The following is a 25,694-nucleotide window of genomic DNA, read 5'->3' as shown; positions in this document are numbered from 1 at the left end:
CCTGATTGTGACTTTACTAACATCTTGATATGTGTTCAGGCATTTCTTTCGTCTAAATTAACCCTCATAGACTGTCTTTACAATTGGCTCTATTTTCAGGTGCTCATTGGCTGAGACATAAGATTGGACGCTATGTTTCTACAAAGCCTGCAGGTGTTGACTGATTGAGGCCTGAATTCTTTCCATTGGTGCCTGTAAGCACAGAAACAAGGCTGCCATTGATATTCATTTTCCAGATACTATACTTATAAGTTATTCTATTGCAGTCAATTGAATTCAGTTTATTTCTTCTAGATGTGCGCACAATCTTCAAACGGCAAAGCAGGTAAAAACTACTACTTGAACAGGACTGTGCACCGAATTTACAGTTAATTTTTAAGTCCTTCTAATAAACCACAACAAGAAAAGCTGGCATAAAGAAGGACTAACAGTACAGAATAGTAAGCAATGTATGCAAACTGCAATGAAAAGAGGCAAAATACAGAAGCATCCTTAAGAAACTGCATGTAGACAGTCCAGTATAAAACAAAACTGTATACTTCATAGCTGCGATTGTAACTAAAAGCCCCGCTGGCAATATGAACGGCCTATGATAAGTATAGAACTACAGATTATGTGGCAATATTTGTTATCTAATTTTTTACACTGCGCAGAAGGAAGTGAGTAATTTATAATGAAACAAAAGTTGAGTAGGTCAGCAACCTTTGCCTACACATAGTGGTCTGCGCTAACACTGGCAGCAATCACTGCAGCCATGGGAACGAGACACGACTAGCACAAGTTCGTTTTAGCACCAAGAAAATATCGCATATGGGTGACAAGCGTTTAGAATATACAGTAGCCGTGCTTTGTGCAAGCGTTACTGCAAGCAAACCTGTAATTTCAAGCTGAATTTGCAAAAGCACATTTCCAGGAAAAAACCTATGATGCCACAAAATAAGATGAAATGGTAAGCCGTTTTAGTGTGTGCGCAGCATGCATGCGTATGTTCGCACATAGCTTTACAGTGATATTTCTGGCATTTTTCTGACAAGTAAAATAATGAGGGTGAATGTAATGGTGATTCTTTTTTCAAAACCACAAGGCAATAGATAACATTGCTAATTACTAAGTGGTGTTATTATCTTTTGCAACTAAAACTTTCAGAAGTGATTTTGGTTGCCGACTAGTAACATTTTCAGCCTAATATAGCTTCTTTTGTTGTTAGTTTGCTTTTAGAAGAACAAAATGCAATTTATCAACAAGCATCAGAAACTTGGAAAAGGCCATGTTGAAGTTAGGCGAAGGAACACCGAGGAAAAAGAAAGGGCAGCTGTGGCTTGCATCTTTCACTGGCATCCTTTGCTGTGTACTGAAGTTTGCCTATTTTCATTTTATTTAACTCTGTATGCATTCTTGCCTGTGTTCAATTCGCCTAATAACTGGAGGACTATTAGCAAGACACACTTTGAGGCCAATGTATGATGATGTGGGTGATCATACAGTGTGCATTACAAGTATACATACACACTGCTTCCTGTACTTTGTGCTGTCATCACCTTGGTTAATATTCAAAGATCTTGATGCAAGTGAACTGTAGGGATACATGGTGGCTAAACAAAAAAGAAAACTGTGTGGGGAGAAAGAAAAATAACAAGAATTGCTTGCCTGTACAGTGGCATTTATTCTTTCCTACTGACCTTCTCCTTTAGCAGTATTTTTTTGCCAGCACCACAGGACATATGGTAATGTGTTGTGTAAAAGTATTCACGGCAGGTTAAGCCGACTTATTTTGCAATCAACACTTTCTGTTCCATGCAACACAGTGTTGTAATCGTCTCGCAGACTTTCCAGAGAGAAATGCCCTTCTTGAGTCCCACAGTTTAAAAACACACAGCTTGACTGTTTGTCTCATTTCCATAACTAAATAAAAAGTTCACATATAAAGCTGTGCCTCGTTAACATACCCCCTGTTAATATAGACATGAATGACTCTTAATACGAGGAGTTTTCCTGCAGATGAAACTTTCAATGCATTTACGCTTCATTGACATGGAAGTTTGGTACTTGGACAATACACAAGAGCCTATTGGAGCCCTGTGACCCATGTATTCTTCATATATGTGCACGGCAATGCTTGCAAAGAAAATCGGCACTGTGGTAGCGAGGTTTATATTGTAGAGTGTGAGGTCTTTCAAGGTTCTTTCGTTTCAGTAGGAAAGTAAAACAATGAATCACATTGGCTGTTACTCTGTGAAACTTTCATCATACCGTTCCACTGTGCACAATATTTTCTGAACCCATGAACTGGGAGGCACATTGAATACTTCCGATCACACTGTCTGGCTCTCGAATTACTTTTAACCTAGGCACAGTTTGCTTGCCTCGGATCACCATGGCGTAGTGTTTTGTTGTGCTCATGGGGTCTCGTCAGCTACAAAGTGAGTAGCGCTTCAGTAGAGTTCTTGAGTGCTTACATGGCCACCACCGTAAATTTGAATTGGTCTTTGCTCGCATGGTTCGTAGCTGCCGCCGCATTGTCTGTCCACTTTTCTGACTTTTTAGTATGCCTTCGCTGATTTATCTAGATGTTTCTACGCCGAATTTAAATTGAGCCCTGTCGAATCAACACGCATTCATATTTCGGCGACCGATGAGCACGATTGCTACTATAGACGAAGCCGTTTTGCTTTATTGTTTTGTTTGCGCAAGTCAGCCCAATACATAGCTATTAGTTGCAAAAGTAGCACGCACCGGTCCCATTGATGCCAATGTATATGAGTGCAGTGAGGATAAAAGACAAGAATCTGTATTGGCGACATTCACCAGGCGGTAATATTATGAATGCTGAAAGAAACATTAAAACAGGATTTATATGACGGTTCGGGCATGTATACGATACAGAAAAGGGGTACAAAAAATCTAGTGGAGCCTGAACCAGCGCAACCCGGGAAAGATAACAATTATGGAAGAGGGTCTACCAATGATTAGCCTCAAACAAATGCAAGCTCTCTTTTGCCTTCCACCACATTCCCTTAAAGGAAAATTAATATGAAATATGGGACAGATGTGTGAAAAAGAAATAGCGACTCAAGGTGTTACCTGAAGAGAAAATCAGTTCACTCATAACTGATTGATTTCTTGGATACAGTTCAGAGCTGTAACATAACATGTATAGCTATTGGCAATTGCTATGTGGGAATAGAGCCAGGGTAATTAGCGCCCAGGAAGGCAATTAAAGTATTTACATTAGCTGCAGTTTGCCATGTTGTTACTACATGTTTTTTTTTGCACAGGGCTCTCTTCATGCTGCTGCTTTGTGAAAGCATTGATGTCGGTTAAATGCACTTTATTCTCATTTGAGAAATGTTTCTGCAATAAAACACAATATTTTAATCCTAGAGTTCCTGAAATCAATACTTAACATATTGTGTGATGTACTTAAAACAGAAGGTGTCTATGACATTAAAACAACTAAGAGAAAAAAAGAGCGTGCAGTGTAATATATACCAGGTGTCCTAGCTTTCAGAAAATGGATGTGCCCTAGCCCAGTGAATTAATCCAGCTGCGGGCTGTTGAGAGTTGCCTGGCCTAGGCTGGTGTTTCATTATTTAACCTTAAAATGATTAGGGCTATATAGTCAACATTTAAATTATTGGCTTCAAGAACAATTAGTATCAGTAAGCAAGTAGTAAACTGTCTTCCAAAACAGCTGACAGAAATGTTTGCACCAAGGTGCCTTCTACTTTGCATAATATCTTTTTCTCTGTCTTGAACGGCAACAAACCCAATAAATAAAGTGTCTGCATGACAGCAATTCCTCTTCAATGTCCCGAAACGTGGCTCAGACACCAAAATTGGCTTTTGTCAGAAGTGCTTTTCATGATGTTGCTTCGCATAATGTGGGTGAGAGATATGTGCGAGCAGCTAGTCATATGGTAGCTCGATTTAGAAGCGAGCTATGGAAATCATACCATGAAGCAAACATTGCGGACAGCTGTTTTTCAGCACTATCGGCAACTTTAGCACTAAAGCTTTGCTCCTGGGGCCAATAAATAAGTCACTAATCAGTTTTTAGTACCTGCAGAAAAACCATGGCAAATGAAAAGCCACTGGAGACTAGGGTAATCAACTCTGAATAGTTCTCGGTTGGTTTCACTAGCCTAGACCAGTCAACCTAATTTAAGTTTTGATTAAGTTTAGCCGGGATACTTGGTATGCATGGTTTTTCTGGGATCTCTTGGGGTCAGCTTCAAGTGAAACGGTCATGACGCAGCGGTAGTCTTAACTGATATGGTGGAAGCTGTCCTGTAGTCTCTCATCAGATGCTTTGTATTGTAAGGGAGTGCATGCTTCTGGGCCCATGATGAGAATAAGCAGCACTTTGAGTCCAATGGTTTGGTTTGGCTTGTGGGGTCTAACGTCCCAAAGCAACTCGGGCTATGAGAAACACCGTAGAGGTGGACTCCGGTAATTTAGACCACCTGGGGTTCTTTAACGTGCATTGATATCACACAGCACACGGGTGTCTTGCTTTTCGCCTCGATCTAAAAGCGGCCTAGGCCGGGATTCGATCCCGCATCCTTGGGAACAGCAGTCGAGCGCCGTAACCACTGCGCCAACCCAGCGGGGACTTTGAGGCCAGTGCATATGAGATAGCTAACTATAATGTGCATTACAAGTGCACATACACACTGCTTCCTGTACTTTATCCTGTCATGATTTTGAGTAAATTCCAAAGGGCTTGATCCAAGTGCACTGTAGGGATAGCTCGTGAAAAAAAAAAAAGAGGAAACTGCATGAAGAAACAAGGAGAACAAGAATTGCTACATAGTACAGCTGCATTTATTCTTTCCTACTGTCCTTGACCTTTAGCAGTGTTTTTGCCAGCTCCACAAGACCCATTTTAATGCGTTGTGCAAAAGTTTTAAGAGCAAGTTAAGCCGACATATTTTCCACTGAACAAATTTTTGTTCCATGAAACACAGCGTTGTATATATCTTGCACACTTTCCAAAGAGAAATGTCCTTCTTGAGTCCCACAGTTCAAAAACACACAGCCTGGCTGTTTGTGTCATTACCGTAACTAAAAAAGAAATAAGTTCACATATATACAGCTGCGCCTCGTTAAAATGTGTTGTTGTCACCCATGTCTTTTCCATTAATAAGCACAGCAATTCTTGCAAACAAAACTGCTACTGTGGTACCGAGGTTTCTGTTATAGTGTGTGAGGGCTTTTAATGTTCTTTGTATTTGCGTAGGAAAGTAAAACAGACTGAATTACATGGCTGTTACTCTGTGAAACTGCCATCATACCGTTCATTTCACTGTGTACAATGTTTTTGGGAATTCATGAACTGTGAGGCACACTGAGACCTTCAGCTCACACAGTCTGCTTCCGAAATCACTTTTTCTTATCTTAAAACAGTTAGTTGTAAGTCACCACTGCAATGCTTGGCAGCTCATTTGCTAGTCATTGTACAAAATGACTTACGCTGCCCGCTTAGATTGTAATCATTCTGTTATAACCTTATGCTGCAAAGCTAACACTCTACATAGGTGCAAAGCAGAGTAGTGAATCTGTGAATGCAAACAGCAAATCCAATCCAAGCAGAAAAGGAATGAACTAAGATTAAGTTACATGTGACCTTAGTGTCAACAAGTCAGGTGTAACATCCATGCCTCAGAGCTTTCATAGTGGATAACATCAGCATTTTAGAACCAATACCTATGTGATAATGCTCAACACACGATGAAAAGATACGGTAATTAATCTTTGCAAATGTGGTATGAGACCATGCACAGTGGTGGTCATACACCAAATGTAAACTGATAAGTGAGAAAACCCAGTTGATCACTTTGCAAGGTGCAAAAAAGTTTAGGCGAGCCGCAAATGCAACAAGGACTAAAAAAGAACTATAATGCATTCTACATTGTTGTAAGGTTCGCACACGTACATCATCGATATCACTCAGTAGGCAAGTAATCATATGCGTCACAGCAAAATGAAAGCATCAAATGGGCATGGACATAAGCATCGACAACATCTGATTTTGATGACATCGAAAATATCTATATTGGTACCTCTTAGCAAAGATATGCAGCAGAATAGCTGCTAAATACCAATGAAACTGAGTTGGCATGCAGTCTGGCGAGAGTAGAGCTGTAAAAACAACAAGTATGGAATGTGATGTGTGCAACTCCATAACAGCATCATGTCAGTATAAAGCGTACATCGCATCATTTGTCTAAACAGTTGTCCAATGAACTTAACTCATCCATGTTACGCAGGAAGAAAGCAAATTGCAATAATTTCTTCAATTGTTTTCTTTGTTTTTAACCAAATATGTTTTCATGCTCAACATGCCTTAGGTACACCAAAGTGTCCATATCATGAGGCACAAATGCATATGGTGTGCCTTTTTTCATAAGCATAACCTCCCGCCATACAGTACAATTTGTTCTGGTATCGCGTCTAAATAATGTTTTTTAAAGACCTGATATGCTTATAAAGTGTTTAGCCCATCACATACAGAAGTGTTCAGTCGACCGATTCATCGCACAGATATTTATTGCAGACATAGGTGCACATAGCTAGCAGGAAATGAAAATAAACCTGAAGGTACTCTCAAAGTGACAGCTGCCGTGAAAGTACGCGATATTTTCACAGTGTACACAGTGCCGTCGAGTACCCATATCAGCACAAAGCGCAAACCGCGGAATAGTGGCATATTAGTAGCTCGAAAGCCGTCCAGCTAACGGGAAGGGCTCAGCAAGCGCAGCTCATACACGGACGACGATCAACACAGGTGATCGACACGTCGCGGAAACAATGTCGTGCGCTCGTTTCTGTGGCGGTCACTGCGACCAACAGAAGGGGTGCCAGACTAGCTGTCATCAAGTTAATTTCAGCATTAGAAAAACACAGTGTGTGACTAATTTTGCAAACATGGACAGTCCTCTTCCTTGCTAGGAGGCAGTCGCTCAAGTCGTAAAAACTTTCGCAAAACATGCACGGGCAGTTTTCGATGCGCGGATAAGCCAATTCGTGCGCATGAAAATCACCGTGCTGGCCGTCGGCCGTGAAGATCCTCGCTGCTAGCGATAATCATAAACACAACGTGACACCGGTGCGACCTAGTACACTTCGCCGGTTGGAAGATCACTGTCTTCAGCTCAGCGCAGATGACAGTGGCCCATATGATCCGACTTGAGGGGAAATCACTATCGATAGGAACACTAGTATTAGCAGTGCGCGCTAAGTATATTGGTTTTTGCGGGAAAGCAACAACCACAATCTACGCTTCGCTTGGCACCACTGGCGGCCATGTTGCCCTGGCGAGATCGGGGAGGAGGAGCCGGGACGTCGCCTACACTGCAACCAATAGCTGCAATCCGGTCGCCTTGCTGATCATCACGTACGGGCAAAAAGTTCAGTTGAGTCAACGTTTCTGCGAACGAAGGATGCAGGTGTGCGCTTTTGTATGCCCCTCCGGACCGGTCGTCTCGGCGCGCCCGCCTATGTGCGGAGCGGGTCTAAAAAGCAACTGTACAGCGGCCTTTAAACCGGTACACGTGTACGTTTACACATCTCCCGCAAGCTAAATATCTCTGATGTCCGCGAGTTTTGGCGAATCTAGCCCAGCGAAACATACCCATCGGCCTATCGTAAACGAACCTTTTTTTCATCTGTACCCCTTATGCGACGTCGTCCTTTTGCAGTCGAGTTTTTATTACCGGTTGAGAAGCTATATTCAAAACGATGCTTTCCGGGAGGGCAGCTACAGGCGCACGTGTGCCGCTGCAAGCTCTAGGGAACAGAGCATGCACCAACGAAGATGTGAACGAGACAACCGCTGGATACCGCCGGCCGAAACTATTTCTTGACGTCCACTGGACTATTCCTTTTTCGACCAATATTTCAGAGTCGCATGACGTACACAACATCTAAACGATGGATCATATGCGTGGTACGCCAGCTGGCGTATCGTGATGTCACGTGCGAGCCTTTTGCCAGCACACCATGCAGCACAACGTGGCGACATCCGTAGCACTCGCTGTCAAACACAATCTCTAGATTTTGGGAGAAATACAACTAGCTACTAAGCGCACACAAATGAAGAACCTCACTTTATCAGCCAGACTGCAGGGCAGTGTTGTCCTACTGTTTGACTGTACGCATGTGAGATGAGCTCGCCTGAAAGATTTAGGTGCACTGGGAACATGTCGTCTAAGCAACCTGCAATCTGTCAAGGCATGTCTTCATTTTGATAAAAATGCAGCTTTGTCGCCAGCTGAAAAGAACGCCCGAGACATGTAAATTAACCGGAAGATTCTGCGCATTCTGTTCTGTTTTTGCTACCCGTGTCACTTGCTGTGCGAGCCTGAAGCTCCCAGCGAAATATGAATGCGTGAGGGAGAAAGTACAGGGCCAAAAGTATATTCAGAAAAGCACAAAACGGCGCGAAGCCCCCAGCGATTGCACGTGAAGGTTAGGGGCTTAGCACTACAGGCGAGCGTCCACTGTAGCACACAATGCAGGGGTACAAATGGTGATTCGATGACCATGTTCAGGACCTTCGTGCGCGCGAATAGCCCCCGCATAAACGACAGTGTACCTGGGCGTAAAACACATGCACGCATAAGCAGTGCTTGCACGAGCGTGCGTGTCACGTCTTGTCACCTAAAAAAAAAAAACCGCTCAGAGCACTAAACACAGCAACCCTGGATGCCAGGAGGAGGGAGGAGGGTAATTGAATACATTCCTTGGTAACGCACGTGGGGCGGCACTACGCGGGACTATCTGGCAAGGAGCAGTCGGGGTATGATGTCATCTGCTCGAAATACAATCAAAGGCTCACCATCGTTCGCTCACGGGTGCACGCACTACCCCGTGGCCATAAGAACTTTGTAAGATTTGTCGGGATTACACCGAGCGCCTTATAGACCACGAGCACTGCACTGCAATGAGAAGACCTAGGTGGCAAAATATAGTAGAGAACACTGCACATATTGCCACACGATATTCACAGCTTAGCGTAGCCTAACAGTCGATCACACAGGATGAGAATTACGCCTGTCTCAACAAAGAACTGTGAAACAAATCCCAATTAAATTTATTCAGGAAAAGAAGGACAGGAATCAGGACGTCATGAACTACCGCAATACATCGCATCTATTGTTTGCTCCGCTATGCACTCCGTCGACGCTTCGGCCCACGCCAATCCATGTGCAGCGATTGAGTGCAAAAACAAATACTGTCGACGAGCCGCATCCCCTCCCGCTGCCGACGACGCCCCCTCCTTTCCCTCGCCGACCGTCCCATCGCATATCGCTCTCGTGAAACGCCGCACTGGGATTGGCGAGAATACCCACTGTGATGTACAGTGTCCACACTAGAAAGCGCTCGGAAAAAGCCTAGAAAATAGTCGAACGTTCAGTCGTCTCTCAAAGCGCCCTTTCTGTATTGTTGTCCACCCACCGGCTCTCACTGTTCCAAGGTCGCATAAGCCACGCGATATTCTTGGCTCGAGTCGGGTGTATCTGACCCCTAGCCAAAACAGATGCACATTGAAAAACACGCATACCACTTAGGATAGAAATAATTGACGTGTCCCCATCTCAAGCAAGATAATTTCGACTTCTCCACTTTTGTAGAGAAAACAATTACATTGAAAAAATTTCCCCGGTTATACACATCCTTGACAGTCCTCACTAGATATTTTCCGAATAAGGTAAGCCGTGGCAGTCAGAGAGCCCTATACACGCATGTCAATATAGAACACGAATGTAGCACGTCAAGCGTTGCACGGCAATGACTCCCTCAGAATGACAGCTCTGCTTCCTTAGGAACTACGGCGTGAGACAACACTGCTTCCAAACAATACAATTTATTTAGTTGCTACTGTGACGAAAACATCGAAGACGGCGCCGATCCTTATGGCTTCACGATGAACGCCGTCAGTTCGCCTGTCGGCGCCGATCCTCCTGAAAAAAAAAGGTTATATATCAGAACACTGCAAAAAACATGGACAACAACCTGACTTCAACAACATGTACATGCATTTTGAAACGTGCGGAAAAGCAAACGACAAAACAATTGCTGTGCAAATTGGAAAGCATGGCGACTCCTGTACTACTAGTCCCTAGTTCAATTTCGTTATCAGCTCAGGAGCTGACATTTCATCGGTTCAGCGCAAGAACGGCAATAATATGGCATGTGTTCTCGCGCGTTGTGCATAAGGCGAACGTTTTTTTTTGTGTTTATCGCTTGGCCGAAGCGCCTTACATCCGTATTGTCCGCTTTTTTTTGCGCCAGTTGTTTGAAGAATGTCGAACCAATTACTCGCCCAACAGCACGCTATATAAACTCTTACACACCTCTCAAAAAACCAATAATTCACGCGCCGCTTGCCGCGCACAAAGTGGCGATGAATCTCCAACGCCAGCACGCTGCCTGCGAAGGAATGAAAGCGATCATTAACATTTGCTGGATTAAACGCTCATGATCCCGAGCTTACTTCTGCTTTGTTCTAGGATCCATCGATTGACAAAATTTCGCCAGTGCATGGTATTGCGGGCTGCGCGAGCGACTGGCGGCAACGTCAACAACACGACGGCCGTACAGCGCCCACGCAGCCACTCCACAATAAGTGCCAGGCTTGCAACAAGCCTGTCGGCATCGCCCATGGACCGCACCTGCAAGTAAATAAACACAGATATGAAAACGCATGCACAAATGTTACTCATCCCCAAAAGCGTACCCTGGTAAGGTCGTTAGTCCCGACCAGGACGACGATCATAGGCTTTATTGTGGCCACCCTGCGCAGCCGATTGAGGATCTGCTCTGCTCTTGCGCCCGAAATAAGAGTAGGACTTTCTGTGCGGTGCAAGTGTTAAGAAGACAATGGAGGTTAGGTACGTAGTGTGGGGCTCCGCAGCCCTTTTAGGTGTTTTAAACCGCGCGCGCGTCTTTCTATTTGTATTGTGTTTGCACGGACAGCGAGAGTGCGCATGAGCAAGCAGATAATCATGGGGGGCGTAATGTTAGAGGCGACAGATGAAGGGAAGATAAGAGCGTCGGAAGCGAGTCGCGGGGCTTCTCTGCCCCGGCGGAGGGTCCGGCGCGGGGTAACCGGCGAGCGTCATGGGCCAGCAGGGTGTGCACGGACGACTGAAAGAAGATCGCCGACTCGAAGATGGAAGCGCAGTGCCTGCACAAACAGCCTAGGCGTATTCCTGTGAGTTGCTGTCCCGCGAGGAGCAATCTTTCTTGTGCCGTCGTTAGCGCTTTGGCCCCATTGCTCGTTTGATTCGCTCCGCAGTGTGTCTTGTTTCGCCGCGGTAAGGCTCTGACATTCTTCCCGCTTTCCGTTGCTGTTCTATTGTCGCGCGCATGAACAGCCTGTTCTGAGCGAAGTAGCGCCATATGTTTTTTTGTTCTGCTTTTTTTTTTTGCTTATCCGGAATAAACCGGTGTTTTTAAGAGACTGGATTTGTCACTCGTCGGGCGAGACCATGGCTCGCGGACCCTTTTTTTGAAGGCGAGGCCTTCAGTAGGTAATAACCATAATTTACCCTTCTGTACATAGAAGTAAACAGAAAGCATTCTTACCGATGTTTCTGTGCCTCAGGCCAGAAACCTGCTTCGCTAAACGCATCAACATACTGGCTCCAATTAATTGGTGATGGTGTAGCGAAGCGGGATTGTTTTGAAACATCTGCATCAGAAAATAAAAAAAAAACTGACAATTTGTAACGTGGTTTCAACAGCAGGGAGCTGACGGAAAATGTTGATGAAAATAAGTGTACTTACCCCGGGCTCGAGGAAACATTGCCCAACTTAGGCGAATTCCACTTAAAACAGTGCTCTCGTGTGTCGCAGAGAACCTTTAAATACTTGGTGGAATCGTGCAGGCGTGACTCGTGTCGACAGGACACGAACATGCGGGCTGCAATCTCAGTCGAAAAGCGAGTAGCCATCGGACTGTACCGTCTGGGGTCAACTGCAGAAGATAGAACTATTGCGCATCTATTTGCTCTCGGCCGGTCAACCATAAACGAGATCTACAGGGAGCTTTTCAAGGTCCTCCTCGAGAATCTGGAGGCTAAATGGCTTCGCATAGTACGTCGCGACGAGATGGCGGAGCACGTTCTACAGTTTCATGCTGTCCACGGTTTCCCGCCCGCCGTCGGTACCCTTGACGGCTGCCACTTCGCGATATTGCCACCAAACGAGCATGTTGCCGACTACTTCAACTACAAGGGGTGGTAAGTTTTGTTTTCAAATATGATCCCTTATTTTCAACCAGTTCGATTTAGATTCTCAAAAAGATAAAAGAAGAGCCAGTTGCATGATTTTTCGTGTCAGGTTCTTCACTTCTGGAAGAAAATTTTACCTATGCAGTCCGTTCCCTAACTAGAGTTATTTTATTGAAATTTCATCAAAATGTAGGAATTCTCTCTGCAACATAAATTTCATGGTTATTGATTTAGTTGTAGAAAAGATCTGTGTACACGGTGAAGCTTTTTTTATTTTATTTTATTTTTCATTTCCATTCAGGCACTCGTTGACCACCACTACCGCTTCCGTTACATACATGTCGGAAGCCCAGGCAGGTGCCACGACGCCCATGTGTACGGCCGTTCGCAGTTCAGCAAAGTGGTTGAAGGGGAGCTGTTTCGTTCTGCTGTGGTGCTGATAAGAAACACCTGTGAAACCAATAACCTTGTGTGACTAGGCATTTCCGCTCACAACCAACTTGCTTAAGCCTTATGCAAATGCAGGAAACGGCACTCCTGAAGCAGCATTTAACTATAAACTCTCTAGAACTAGGAGACTTGTAGGAAATGTTTTTGGACGGTTAAAAGCTCGTTCACGTTTTGTTCTCAGAAGAAAGGAATGTTGACTTCAAAACGCAAAGCAAGAAATCCGGGCTGCCTGCTTGCTTCACAATATTTGTGAAATCTTCAAGGACAGTGTTGAGCTGCAGTGGGAGCAGGAAGCGAGTGGACATGATGCCGCCAATGGGCAACAATCGCACATTACCACAGTAAGTGATGTGCAAGGCGACGGGGTGCGAGATGCTCGGGCCAGTTTTTTCTGGAAGCAAGCACAGTTCACAACTTAACGGGCTGGTAGTCAGTGATGCCTATGTGTGCTTCGGCGATGCACAGGTTTGCCTAAAGGCACATTCACGTTTTTGTCACTTTTCTACAGTCCGCACGAAATACCCCTGTAACTTGTCTGACCGTTCGTCGTTTTAGTGATGTGCAATACTGTTTTCTGTGTAGAAATGTATACTAGGCTAGAAGTCAAGGATGAAGGCCCATCGCTTCCTCTGTATTATGGCGAGCTGCCAGCGGCAAGAGCGACGATGCAGAATGTGTTCACTTGCAGTTGTTGCTCAATGTCGCTTATTCTGTCCGCTTGTTTGTCGGCGGTTAACTGCAAGGCTCTGTGTTGAAAGTGACGATGCGCACGAATACACATTTATGCTGCGAGCACGCTTTTCCAAGGACCTCCTTCAGATAATGGTGTTGGCAGGTTCTCATGACTGCTTGCATGAAAATTCAGGGGATGGCACATGCGAAGCTGCCTTAGGACAGTGCTCTCTGTGTAATGTCATGCCCCTCCCTGCATTGTCCCGTTGGCAGGGTCATTAGAATCGGTCAAAACCAGGAAAAGTAGCTTCATTCTTGAGCTGCATCCGAAAATAGTGGTGTGAAACTCACAAGTGTAATAAACATTTGAAATGATTTGCTCCCTTACAGCTGGCTACATTTATTTATTTTATTTGTTTACAAGTTTTTCAAGGATATCGATGAGCCGGTTTTCACGAATGGCAGCCCGTTCTTCCAGAGCTAACTGCCCATACAAAAATTTTCTATGGTCAGCTATAGAAAACCTTTTCTATGGTCGGCTATAGAAAGTTGGCGCAAATATCTATAACCGGTTCTATGGCTGTCTTTAGGTTTTCCTATAGTCTGTTCTGTAGAAGTCTTTAACCTGTTCTATAGACTTATGGCTCCCTATTTACTGCAGTTTTTAGCATTTTCTATGGTCGCATACAAACGTTTATGGCCAGCTATATAGAATCCTGTGTATCGTCGGCTATAGATATTTCGCCCAAAAAGCTATAGCCTGCTATAGAAGTTTATAACCTATGGACTCATTCTGGTGTCCTAATTTAAGTATTTGCAGTCTTTAGTATTTTCTATGGTCAGCTATAGACAATTGCGCGCGCGTATGTATGTATGTGCGTGCGTGTGTTTGTGTATGCGCAAGTGTGTATGTGCATGTGTGTCATGCTCTATATCTTCGGTTTTATTTTCAATTGGATTAATATAGAACTAAAAATTGGCCAGCAGCCCCCATGACTAAAACCATCATGTGTCCGAGGTACTCACTGCAGGCGTATACTTCCATGCGGCGACAGTGCTCCCACCAGTTATACCATGATTGTGACGTAATCCTTTTGTCGTACAGCGTTGTAGTTGATGACATACGGTTTCTCGTTGCATACAGCACACAACTCTTAAGCTAGAGTACAGGTTGCGCGAGGGATTCGAACCGACGATATATGTAGTTTCATATAAGGGTGTACGCCTACTGGTCTATTTGTTTTGGTGTATACAATATTCTATAGCCAGCTAAAACAGGGTATATGACTTGCAGTCTGTAGCTTTAGAAGCATTGACATTTGTATGGACTGCTAAAGATAAGCTACTAGTCTATAACTTCGAGAACATGCACTTTTCTATAGGCAGTTAAAGCAGCTTGTATGAATTGCAGTCTGTAGCTTTAGAGGCATTGACATTTCTATAGAAAGCTAAAGATAACTGTATGACTACTAGTCTATAGCTTCAGGAGCATACACTTTTCTATAGCCAGGTAAGCAGCTTATATGGCTATGAGTCTGTAGCTTTAGAGCCATTAAAATTTCTGTAGACAGCTAAAGATAACTGTATGACAAATAGTATATAGCTTTAGGAGTATTGGCCTCGAGATCGAGCAGAGTCGCCACCTTGCGGCTCAGCGGCGAAACCTACTCAGTGTGGATGCGTTTTCGCGTCGCGTACCAGCCCGCAGTGATTTAAGCGCGCGCATGCGGCGTGTACAGGAGTGTTTTTATTTGTTTCGCGGTTCCTGTGAGATTTTGCTTACCTATGTGCTACTTGAAAAATAAATATGAACACCCTATAACCCTACGCTTCATTAAAAAATATATATACTTGTCCGTATCGAGCATATCATGCTTGGATAAGGACATCATCCATCGCGGTCTTGTTGTGGTTTTCGGCGTTTGAGATCCTTTGACATGCAATGTCTCAAACGAAGTGGTACTGTCGTTACCGCCGTGTCAAAGCAAAACAGGTCGCTGCCGTCAATAAAAGTTAATGCAAACGCTCAGAAATCGCATATTCCCGTTTCTGTTTGGAATACCGCAGCTACTAAAACATATGCCACCGCAGACTGCTTCATATAGCAGAATGCAGTTTGAACAGGCCACTCTATGCCTGCTATGCCTTCTGTATGCACGAAAGAGTTGTGTGAGTACTTTTTTGTTTTACTTTTAAACCTCTGTCGCGGTGTCTCAATGGTAAGGGCGCTCGACTACTTATTTCGAGAACGGGGGATTCAATCACAACCGTTTCGAAAGGCGCTCCTTTGCTGTGGGATTTGACTGCACAATAAACAATCCCACGAGGTAAATGTGGTGTTAATAATGAGAAAGAAAACGACACCAAAACCAGCCTCTGCAATCATCCGTCATAGCCGATGCCGCTTGCATGCGTTACACCCGGGCCAATATGCATTTATTTTCTTTTGTTGTTGTTGTTGTTGTTGAAGGCTTCTGTGCATTCGTAAAAGTTTTAGTGAGCACATTTTGCTTTAGAGAAGTGCTCGAAGGTTTGGGAAACATTCCCTGCACCTAATTGTTACCCTAAATATTACATAATACACTTAGATTAATGTACTTTACTGGTAGCCTATTATAATTATTATAATCCCTTTTCGTCCAAGTGCTGTCTTCTGAGCAAACTCGTCGTTTCTGACAAGGGGAGTAAAACAGCTTTATGCGGGCTTAAATATCAGTGTTTATATCGGGAATAAATACATCTTTATAGTCGCATGATAAGATGACCTCCATTTCTTTCGGAATAGTTTTATATCCGGCCTCTGTTTTGGAAGCAACCCTAATATTTTACTTCGCATAAGATTCAGTCACTGGTAAATAATTAGTGAGAAAGAAATTTTCAGCCTGTAAATTGCTTCCCAGAGCATGACAGTGCCCATGCGCAGTTTATAACGATGTCTTCGCAGCGAGAAATTCGTAGCTTGCACTTTAACGTTACTGAAAATTAATCGCTGATTATTGTAAATTCTGTCAAGTATGTAAAAGTTCTCTCACATGGTGTAATTTATTGGCATTGCAAAACAAAATAATTACGCTACTAATTTACCGTTATATATTAACGTCACACACATCAGAAATCCCTTATACTTTCGTCGGTTTCAGGAAAGCATTTATAGTTAGTGGCGCATGCAGTAATACGCTATCACATTCTATGACAGTGGCCACAAAAAGCATCTCGGCAAATTCAATCCACTCAGCGCTGTACACGTGAACAATCAGCTTTCCTGTGCGGCGAGGTTTCCTGTATAGTGTCGGTGTGGTCTCATTTTTGGGGAATACTTGTGCGTGGCTGTCTGGGCCAGAGTTGATGTGCACTCAGTCCAAAGCAACTCGCCATGCAGTGCACTGCCAGTGCAACATCTAACCTGCTTAATCCTCGAGTCAAGTACGATATAATGAACCAGGCCTTCTCGATTCAATCTAAAGTACTGCAGGTATCTGCGTGGGCTTGACACTAAATTCGCCGGTCTCACTCGCATGATACACGCGCAAACTGTTTAAAAGTCGATAAGAAAAACAAAGCTGTCGTTGGCGCGTGTGCGCGGTACAGCGCAAGAAACGTGCAAAGTAAATCTAGAAGTCTGGTGGTTGCGTGCTTTGTTTTTCTAAAATCCGCTCTTCTTCTGCTGCATTGGCGAAATTCATCAATTTTTTTCTGCAATATTGCAGAAATACAGCAAAAGACACGTTTTCATCGCCAACGAACCCGCCGTAAACTCGGAAGCAGACCTACGCATCGTGCGTTTCTGCGTGCGCCGCCGACCGCCGATCCACACTACCGGAGTGACGGTGGCGCCACCTCTAGTTCGATCTCGCGGCGAATACAATGTTCCATAGCCAGCTAGCAGCTTATATGGCTTGTAGTCTGTAGCTTTAGAGACATTCACATTTCTATAGACCGCTAAAGGTAACTGTATGACTAGTAGTCTATAGCCTCAGGAGCATAAACTTTTCTATAGGTTTGCTAAAACTGATTCTATGGCTTGCAGTCTGTAGCTTTAGAGGAGTTCAAATTTCTACAGACGGCTTAAGATAACTGTATGACTAAAAGTATATAGCTTCATGGACATATGGTTTTCTATAGTTAGCTAAAGAGGTTTTGTATGGTCCAGAAGCTATAGACAAAGTGGTATAGAATTTTCTATAGCTGCCTATAAATATTTTAATGGCACTTTATAGCCGACTATAAAAGTCCGTAGATAGACATAGCTGACCATAAACTATACCATTGAAGTACATAGACCATTTTTATATGGGTGGCGCTCCTTGAGCGCTCGATCCTTGGTTCTCTGTTTTTCTGCTGCACAGCGTAGCTGCCGTTGCTATTCAAGCAGCTGCTGCAGGGCAGTTTGGGCTGCCAGCCCCTTTGCAGCAGCTGCCCTCTACCTTTTAGGTGAATGAGGCAAGCTTGCCGCGTTGGGGCTCTCCACTGCTGAAGGCAGCGGCGAAGCCGTCGTGCATGGGAAGGTCTCAGGCTCTTCTGGAGTCGCAGCTGGAGAAGGAGCGTCTTCATTTTCATTACACACCGCATCTGGTTCCGCGGACTCCCTTTCTGCTCCCTCCAGCATGCTGAAGAAGATCTGAAACAATACACATGTTCTGCATTAAAGTGGCAGATATGGTTCTACATGCAGCTGAAGGGTACTGTAATTTCAAAAAAATTTGAATCACGGCGTAATGAGGTTTCCCCAAGTATTGCATGCTGTTACTTCAAGCACGGGCCGCATACAGAGAAATCTGTTTTGTTAGCGATCTTTCACACTTACTACAAACAAAAAGTCACCACAACTACACACCAGCTCAGCAGATTCGTTCTCCTTCTGACTGCTCAGCCTGATTCCTCCATCAGGCTGCAGTCATTGACTGGCGGGGAACCCAGGAACCTGTGAATGTCCCAATAATAAGGCCAGGAAATACCTCCTGACCCTGTAGTTTTCCCATGGCTGAGAATTCTGTAAAGAAAAAAGCATTAACTGTGATCTACACCGCTTTACCTCATGGACTTTATTTTAAATGAAGTTTTAGAAAAATACGGAAATTTCGCAACTTTAATGCATGGACTGCTCTTATTGTTGGCTATTAATTTCTGAATTGAAGATATTGCTGCAACGTAACGTGTAAACACGGGAAGGAACATTCGCATGACAAAGGTTTCCAGCAGTTCCATGTGGAGGGAAATTTATGAATGCATATAGACGCAGAAACACCTTAGATAAGTTGTACATACAAGCAGGCGTGAAGCTCTATTTGCCGCGGTCACTCGGTGCCTATAGCAGTGGGTTGCTAAGCCCAAGAGCAATGGAGCATTTTAAACCGTAATCGATGTAGAGTATACCTCAGGGTGATTATGACCATTACAGAATATAGAAAATAGGCTAGCTGACCACAGTCTGTGGTGTGCACCTGACATGCGAGGTGTGCAGCTTGTTCAAAATCACGCAAAAGAACACGCGGGAGCATTACATATCATGCCAATCTAGGCGAGAAAATAAGTTAGCTGACGCATATATCTGGCTTTCACGTGCAGCGCGCGAGGTTGCATCAACAAACATGGAGGCAAGACTGCTCAAAACAACACAGCAGTTTACGCGAGAGCGATCCAGGAATAGGGCTTAGTCGGGCTGGTTTGTTCATATTGAACGGAACGATGAAACTGCTGATAGACGGGATGCGAAAGGAGACAGACACATGTGCCTCTCTTCGCCCTCGTCCCCACCTGTCAGCGCCTTTTGGTCATTCCGTTCAGCAGAGGCGATGGAAATCATGCCATTTTATGAGAGCGTTCAAAATATAAAACTCACCTATATTTGTTGCTCAAGTTTTCAAGTTTTTTCACTTCCTTTGTTGTTTTCACAATGCCGGCGGCTTGCAGTTTCTCGGCGATGGCCGCGTATACCTTTGCATTGCGCTTCGTACGCCGGAGGTCGCCGAGGCTGTCTTCCCAAAACCTTATCAAGACATATATGTCTCCGACTCCGACCATGATTTCCGCTTTCTGTTTCCCTCGGCCGCTGGGCAGAATGCCATCTTCTACACTGCTAGAAACACGCTGCCTGGACAGCAGACAGAGCAACACTGCCGCAACATAACCATTCACGGTCGCCGCCATGAGAGCAATCAGCCATCGTAGCAATGTCAATGCGGCTCCCCTGACGACTATTGCAGCTAAATGAACGAATATTGATTGCAATTTTTGCTGTATATATATATGTATATATATATATATATTATACCCTACAGTTAGCGTAAATTAAATTTAAAAGGTCAGATAGGTAAAAACGTTAGACGAAAAAAAGTTTTCTCGGCAACGTTGCATTTTATTTTTGGAAAGCTACTATCGGGACTACACACTCGCCTGCCGGACAAAGTGTAGTGAGTTCTCCAAAATCACTCCGCGCTGAGTGCATTCAGCAGCGAGTGTCATTAAAGTTTGTCATCTGACACGATACGAATGACACTAAAGGCGAGTGCACTCGTTGAAAGTGACACTAAACTTTCTTATCTGACATGGGTAAATCAGCTACTCTTCAAGGCTTGTTTTCCAACTAAAATGTCTAGTTCCCAGACGCCGCACTCGCATTATTTGAAGAAGTGAGCAGAGGCAAACTTCGCTTTCTAAATAAACTGTGGAATGTGCAGTTGACTTCAAGATGACTCAGGGAGACACACCAAAAAGGTACAATGGTTGAATGCCACCGTTTCATATGTAAAAAAGAGGATGAAAGGGGTGGAGATTGTCAAGCCCCTTGCTGCTCCTGTGTGACTGGTTTAGGCCCATTCGTCACACTCACTCCCTCCTCACTCCCTCCTTGTCTCACTTTCGCCAATCGCCAGCATGAATGCGCCATTGAAAGGCGTCTGCCTCTTTTCGTTTCAACAAAGACTGCGAGAGTGGCGTCTGGGAACAGGGCCTTTTGGTTGGAAAACAAGAATTTCAGAGAAGCTGAATTACAGATTTCCGCAAATCGTCTATTGTCCAGAAATAATGAATTTGGACTACTCCCTCGCCCCATGTAAAAGCTACAATTGACATTATTGCAGTAGCGCAGCTGTCTCGGGACCGCCAAGAAGAGTATGTTTGAAAGGACGGGTTACCGAGAAAATGCGCACGAATTTGTTTTCCAAGCAGTGGTTCAGTGCATGGTTGGTCTCGCCTAGCCTCAAAAAATTTTACGGAAGGGGCTCGCGGGGGTAATGGAAACGCTGTACACACTTTTCGAAAATTCGTTGCTTTTTGAAACAACTTTCGGTAGCAGATCCGGTTTCAAACACTCCACGGAGGAAGAATTTCGACAACTCTCTCACCTGATGCAGAGGCTACAATTCATGATGTAGAGAAAAGCAGAGAGCGTCAGTCGAGTGAAAGGAATGAATGAATACCTGAAGGCACCACTCGATCGAGGACGTGGTGCGAAAACCCCGAGACACCACTGGTTCTTAGCACAGGGAGACGCATCCACATTAAGTGGAAACACAAACAGTTCATTAGGGAAGAACCGCGGAGTGAGTTTTTTTTAGGTGACAAGACATGAAACGCACGCTGCGTGCGTGCACGTGTTTTGCGCGCATACACTGTGGCTTATGCGGGGTCTATTCGGGCGCACGAAGATCCTGAACATGGTCACCGCATCACCCTTTGCACCCCTGCATTGTGTGCGAACAGTGGACGCTCGCCTGCAGTGCTAAGCCGATAACCTTCAGCCCAATCACTGAGGGGCTTTGCGCTGTTTTGTGCTTTTCTAAATATACTTCTGGCCCAGTACTTTTTCCCTCACGCATTCATATTTCGCTAGGCACTTCAGGCTCGAATGTTTAGGCCCAATGGCCTAAACAGCTGCTTTTCCCCATCCCGCCAGGTGCTTCTGGACAGTCTCAGCTGTGCAGGATGCCCTCTCAACATTCCTAGTTGCGTGAAGTGTTTCTTCAAAAGTAGTTACTTTGGCAAAGTCACGTCATGTGTAACATTGTGCTTGGTTCCCCGCCTAAGTAGTAGGCCAGATTATACATCGTGTGATGCTTTTTGTTCAAGCTACTGTATTTGGCAGAGTGAGAGTCCATACTTTGGTGATTATGTGTTCTTCCTTATTTATATTCTTACTAGGTATGGAAAAACTTCTGTTGACCCTATAATAGTCTGTGGTATCCCCATCGCTTATTAGTGGACTCGACGAGTTCACGGGAGAGTATGATGGCTGCATACAGTCAGCTGCCTACTACTGGACGTGTTTGCGCGCTAAGAGGTCTGGAGGACCAGTGCACTCTTTGGTGGGTTCCAGCAGGGTTTCCTTACTCACCCTCCGAAGAGATCCGCATTGCTGTTTGAGAGACGGACATTACTGTTTTGTTTCACTGCAATGGATGACAAGGGATATCTATGGCTATTTCTCCCACTTCCATTGCGTTCTGTACGCTGATAACTTCGCTTTTAATGAAAGAGCTTTAAGGCATTGCCATCCTTATTGTGGCTATTTAATTCAGCATCTACGTGTAGTGTGTCCTAGAAACTGGATATATATTTTCTTTTTCTATCACTCCTTTGCACAGGACTGGGTGGATCTTTTTTGATACGCTGGTGCTTACAGGTAGTTCTTTCTTGCCAACTACTCGATATGATATGGTGATCTTTAGCCTTTGAAGGTTTTGACATAGGCAGCCTCATTATTTGGTTCATTCGGCACTCCTTGTTACGTTCTTCAAACATATTTTGAATGCCGAGTCACATGAGCCTGTTCATTGGCATGCAAAGTGGATGTCATAGTACCGCTTTGACTGCACTCCTGATGTCTGTCTTCCTCAGCTTTAGGTATGGATAGCGAACGTGATAATACATCCATCCTTGCAGTGCCATAACCATCAAACTTCAGTCGTTCCCTCAATTACTTCAAACTCTCATTTATGTTTTCTACAGCGATTCACAGGCTGCTCTCCGTTATAATCGAAATAGTATGTTACCCTAGACTTAAGAGGGGTCTCTAAAAAGCACTGTCGGCTCTCCATTCATAACCCATCACTCTTAGGTGAATTCCTGGCCATAAGGTATTGTCGGAAATGATATGGGTAATCAGTTAGCCTGCAACATTCAATACTTGGCGTCGTCAATCCTCTGGGACAGCGCACCTACAAGTGTTGAAGCACTGGCCAATTTGGTCCTGCTTGGACCAAGTTGGTCTGATGATATGACAAATAAACAAAATGTATAAAGGTTCCTCTTTGTCTCAGGTTAATGGGTGTGAATTTCTGGTTGCATGCGTTTGATGGTCTTTCTGTTAGAGATGAAGTGTGATATAGTGACAACGCACATATTTCTACACAGTGATTACCGTGTTTATTTTTCAATGCATTTCTACGCGCTGTGGCAAATATTGTTTCAAATATACATACTGCAGTCTTGGAATTAATGCATCAATAAACTGCACACATTTCCTTACAGTTATTGCTAAGGACTCCACCTTGCTGTAGGCGATAAGGTGGATTTATTATAAATGCAGGAGAAATAGTCCCAATTGGACTTGTGTGTAGCAGCAATGTGTGGGCCTCAAGACATAATTTTCACCTTCAGGTAAAATATACGGCACTTTCTTTGCCTCACAAGGTCAGAAATTTTTTGTTTTGCTTAGAGTAGGAATTTTCACCTCTAGCAAGATGGCTGGCTTTCGATTTTTAAAGACAATGCTGTCTGGGCTGAAGCCGAGTCATGGAACTAGAGGGTTCACAACAAGGCCCATTGATGACATTGCATTGCCTGTGTTCAACATATACTCCTCCATAGCTGGCTTTTCACGAGCCTTCCCATATCTCTTGGCGTCGTTGCCTGCAAAGTTCTGTGTCAGTATTTTTCTGACCTTGGCTTCCCAGCTCTGATCTGGTGATGGCAGAAATCTGTAAAATGTGTGTGCCTTGCTTCCAGTTATCTGGAGCATTCGCTCCCTTTGCCATTGTGTGCTGTTCTGGCTAGCTGTCTGATCACAAATGTTTATTGCCTGTGCTGAACTCACAGCAACTATGTCGGTATAAAATTTTGACAGACGAGGACACAGGTCTGTCTTTAGCGCTCTATAAATTGTGCATTCATTTCAATCCTGAAATGCAATTTCGTGGAACTGAAGTTCCTCAAACATCTGGGCATGTTGGCTGGCAAGGATGTGCTGCAATCATAAACTGGGCTCACATTGTGTGTTTGTGTCACACATGTCGGCAGCACTTTCTTCGACATTGTAACTCTGAAGGCAGCGGCCCTTAACAAGCCTTGCTAGGGCGCTTCGTGGAGCAGCAGCAATACGCCGCTGTCGGATGTCAGCAAGTTTTTGAGGCCCCAACCGGATTCTTGCTTTGGAGACCACATAACGCAAGTCCTTAACCTTTCTTGGCTGATCAATATTCTTTGCTTTCAGCTTCCCCCATGATTGCTTCGTCTGTGGACGTTAGTACGTCCAAGTTCTGGATGCCAGTTCTGCAGCAGTGAATAGATGGCATTGCATAGTAATAAAGCATTTGCAACAGCAACTCTGGAATTTTGTTTGAAAAGAGTACTACATCCACACATCGACAAGATACAGCGCACCAAACTGTGGCAAAAATGTTGGAAAATAACAACATAGGCAGATTTATGTGAAAAGATCCTATTCGGCTCTGGGATCATCGCTGCGCATCCTTACCTGTGTGTAAAAAGCAACAGTGCAATCATGTGGTTGCAGCAGGAAGAATTCCCTGCTTTGCACAAGCAATGGCCCTGTAAAGAAACACCAAAACATTCACTCCCTGGATTTCAGGAAAAGCATTTTCATGTTATGATTCATTACTCTCCAGTATGCTTTCAGCAACGCGCATATATTTCATATTTGGAGTAAACAGCATAGCTAATCTCCACAATACGTGCTATTAAAGTATTGAAAAATGACTCAACGCCCGCGAGCCAATATTAAAACGACGAATTAGTAATGGAGGCAACATGTGCGCTAAGGGGCGTTTTGCAGATACGGTTCATCAAACGATGAGCAGACCAAAGCAATGCTCGCACTGCATTAAAATCTGCTTTCTGTAATGCGCGCATGAGTGAACTTTCGACTTGTACTGTACGACAAATCCCGCTTTAGTGATCACATGCAAGCAAATGCATTTCTTTACAAGCACATACAAACGGTGCCTGTTTTTGTTTGCAACGCGATGGAAGAGTTCGAGCACCGTTCAGGTTGGCGTAGCTTAGCCTGCTGCCACACCTTGCGTAACCTCAGGCGCACTTCTTTTGCAAGGCGTATTTCGGCCCACTGCCCAAAAGATATTTCTACACCTGAACAGCAGACGCGAAGAATGGCCTACTTTGTTGAGGCAAGTTAACGGGAATTCCCTCGTTGGTGAACAACGACGCGACATAGCAAACAAGGACAGCAAATTCAGCTAGTAAATAGCGCAAGCACCCACCTTTATAGATTCGCCGCTTCCATACTCGAAGCACAGCCCGTGCGGACTTAGCCGTACGTGTGATGTTTGCGGGCATAATCCTTGGACAGTATACGAGGAGGCTGTACATTCCTTCACAACGGCGCAAATAATATGCCCTGCGTTTAAAACTTCTCCTTCAACAAGACACCAAACATGCGTTTCTGCTCATCCGATGTGGGACATAATGCATCCTAGTGTCAGTGGTATTTTAAATAAAGACATACGAACATTTAAGGCGTGGGTACCACGGCGGCCATCTTGGTATTAGTTCAGATTCTGCCACCAGGCTACGCCACTGATTCACGACTGAGAAAGTGCCTACCGGTCTCGCCCGCAGTGGCTGAGCGACCCAACCTTGGCTATGTAGAGAAGCTTTCTTTTGTTGGAGGGTGGGTCTTCAAAGCCCCATTCTTCTCCCCGCCATGCGCAGGGGGAAGCGTTCACCTGTTCCTGTAAATATGAAAGCAATCTGCACTCATTTTTCTTTTCTAGGCTGATTTTTATTGCACATTGTTTATATCAACGGGATACCAATGCAGATCAGGTAATGGACTTGCATCAACTGCTATCAATTGATCTGAAAGTACCTCTTCGGGGGAGGCGTTGGTATCCAAAGGAGGGATAGATTCCTCCATGAGCCTGGGATCATTTGCTGGCAGCGATCGGAGAAATCTGTGGATTTCCCAGTAAAACTTCCAGGGCATGCCCCCGGACCTCGTCCGAGTACCAGTCCTTGTCAGCAGCCTGAAATATTATAAAATAAGTTTTGTAACAATACAATCGAAAGAACATAAATCCTAAAATTACTTAGCCGCTGCTTAAAAATAGCCATGAGGATATCTCCAATTAGTGACTG

At 44.4% G+C, this 25,694-nt stretch overlaps 1 long non-coding RNA gene and 1 pseudogene across 1 annotated transcript; both read right to left on the bottom strand.

The window, feature by feature from the left end:
- Positions 1–12,581: 12,581 nt before the first annotated feature.
- LOC146186920 (uncharacterized) lies at positions 12,582–17,970 on the bottom strand. The gene is made up of 2 exons (XR_014707882.1): positions 17,786–17,970; positions 12,582–12,689 (listed from the first exon to the last, which is right to left on the bottom strand). It is a non-coding gene; the product is annotated as an uncharacterized LOC146186920 (long non-coding RNA).
- Positions 17,971–22,610: 4,640 nt separating this feature from the next.
- On the bottom strand, positions 22,611–25,021 carry LOC146186919 (uncharacterized; annotated as a pseudogene).
- Between the last annotated feature and the right edge of the window lie 673 nt (positions 25,022–25,694).

Source organism: Amblyomma maculatum, chromosome 6 (genome assembly GCF_055883805.1).
Source record: "Amblyomma maculatum isolate TAMU_Amacu chromosome 6, ASM5588380v1, whole genome shotgun sequence".
Lineage (NCBI taxonomy): Eukaryota > Metazoa > Arthropoda > Arachnida > Ixodida > Ixodidae > Amblyomma > Amblyomma maculatum.
This window is presented reverse-complemented; position numbering and strand designations above follow the sequence as displayed.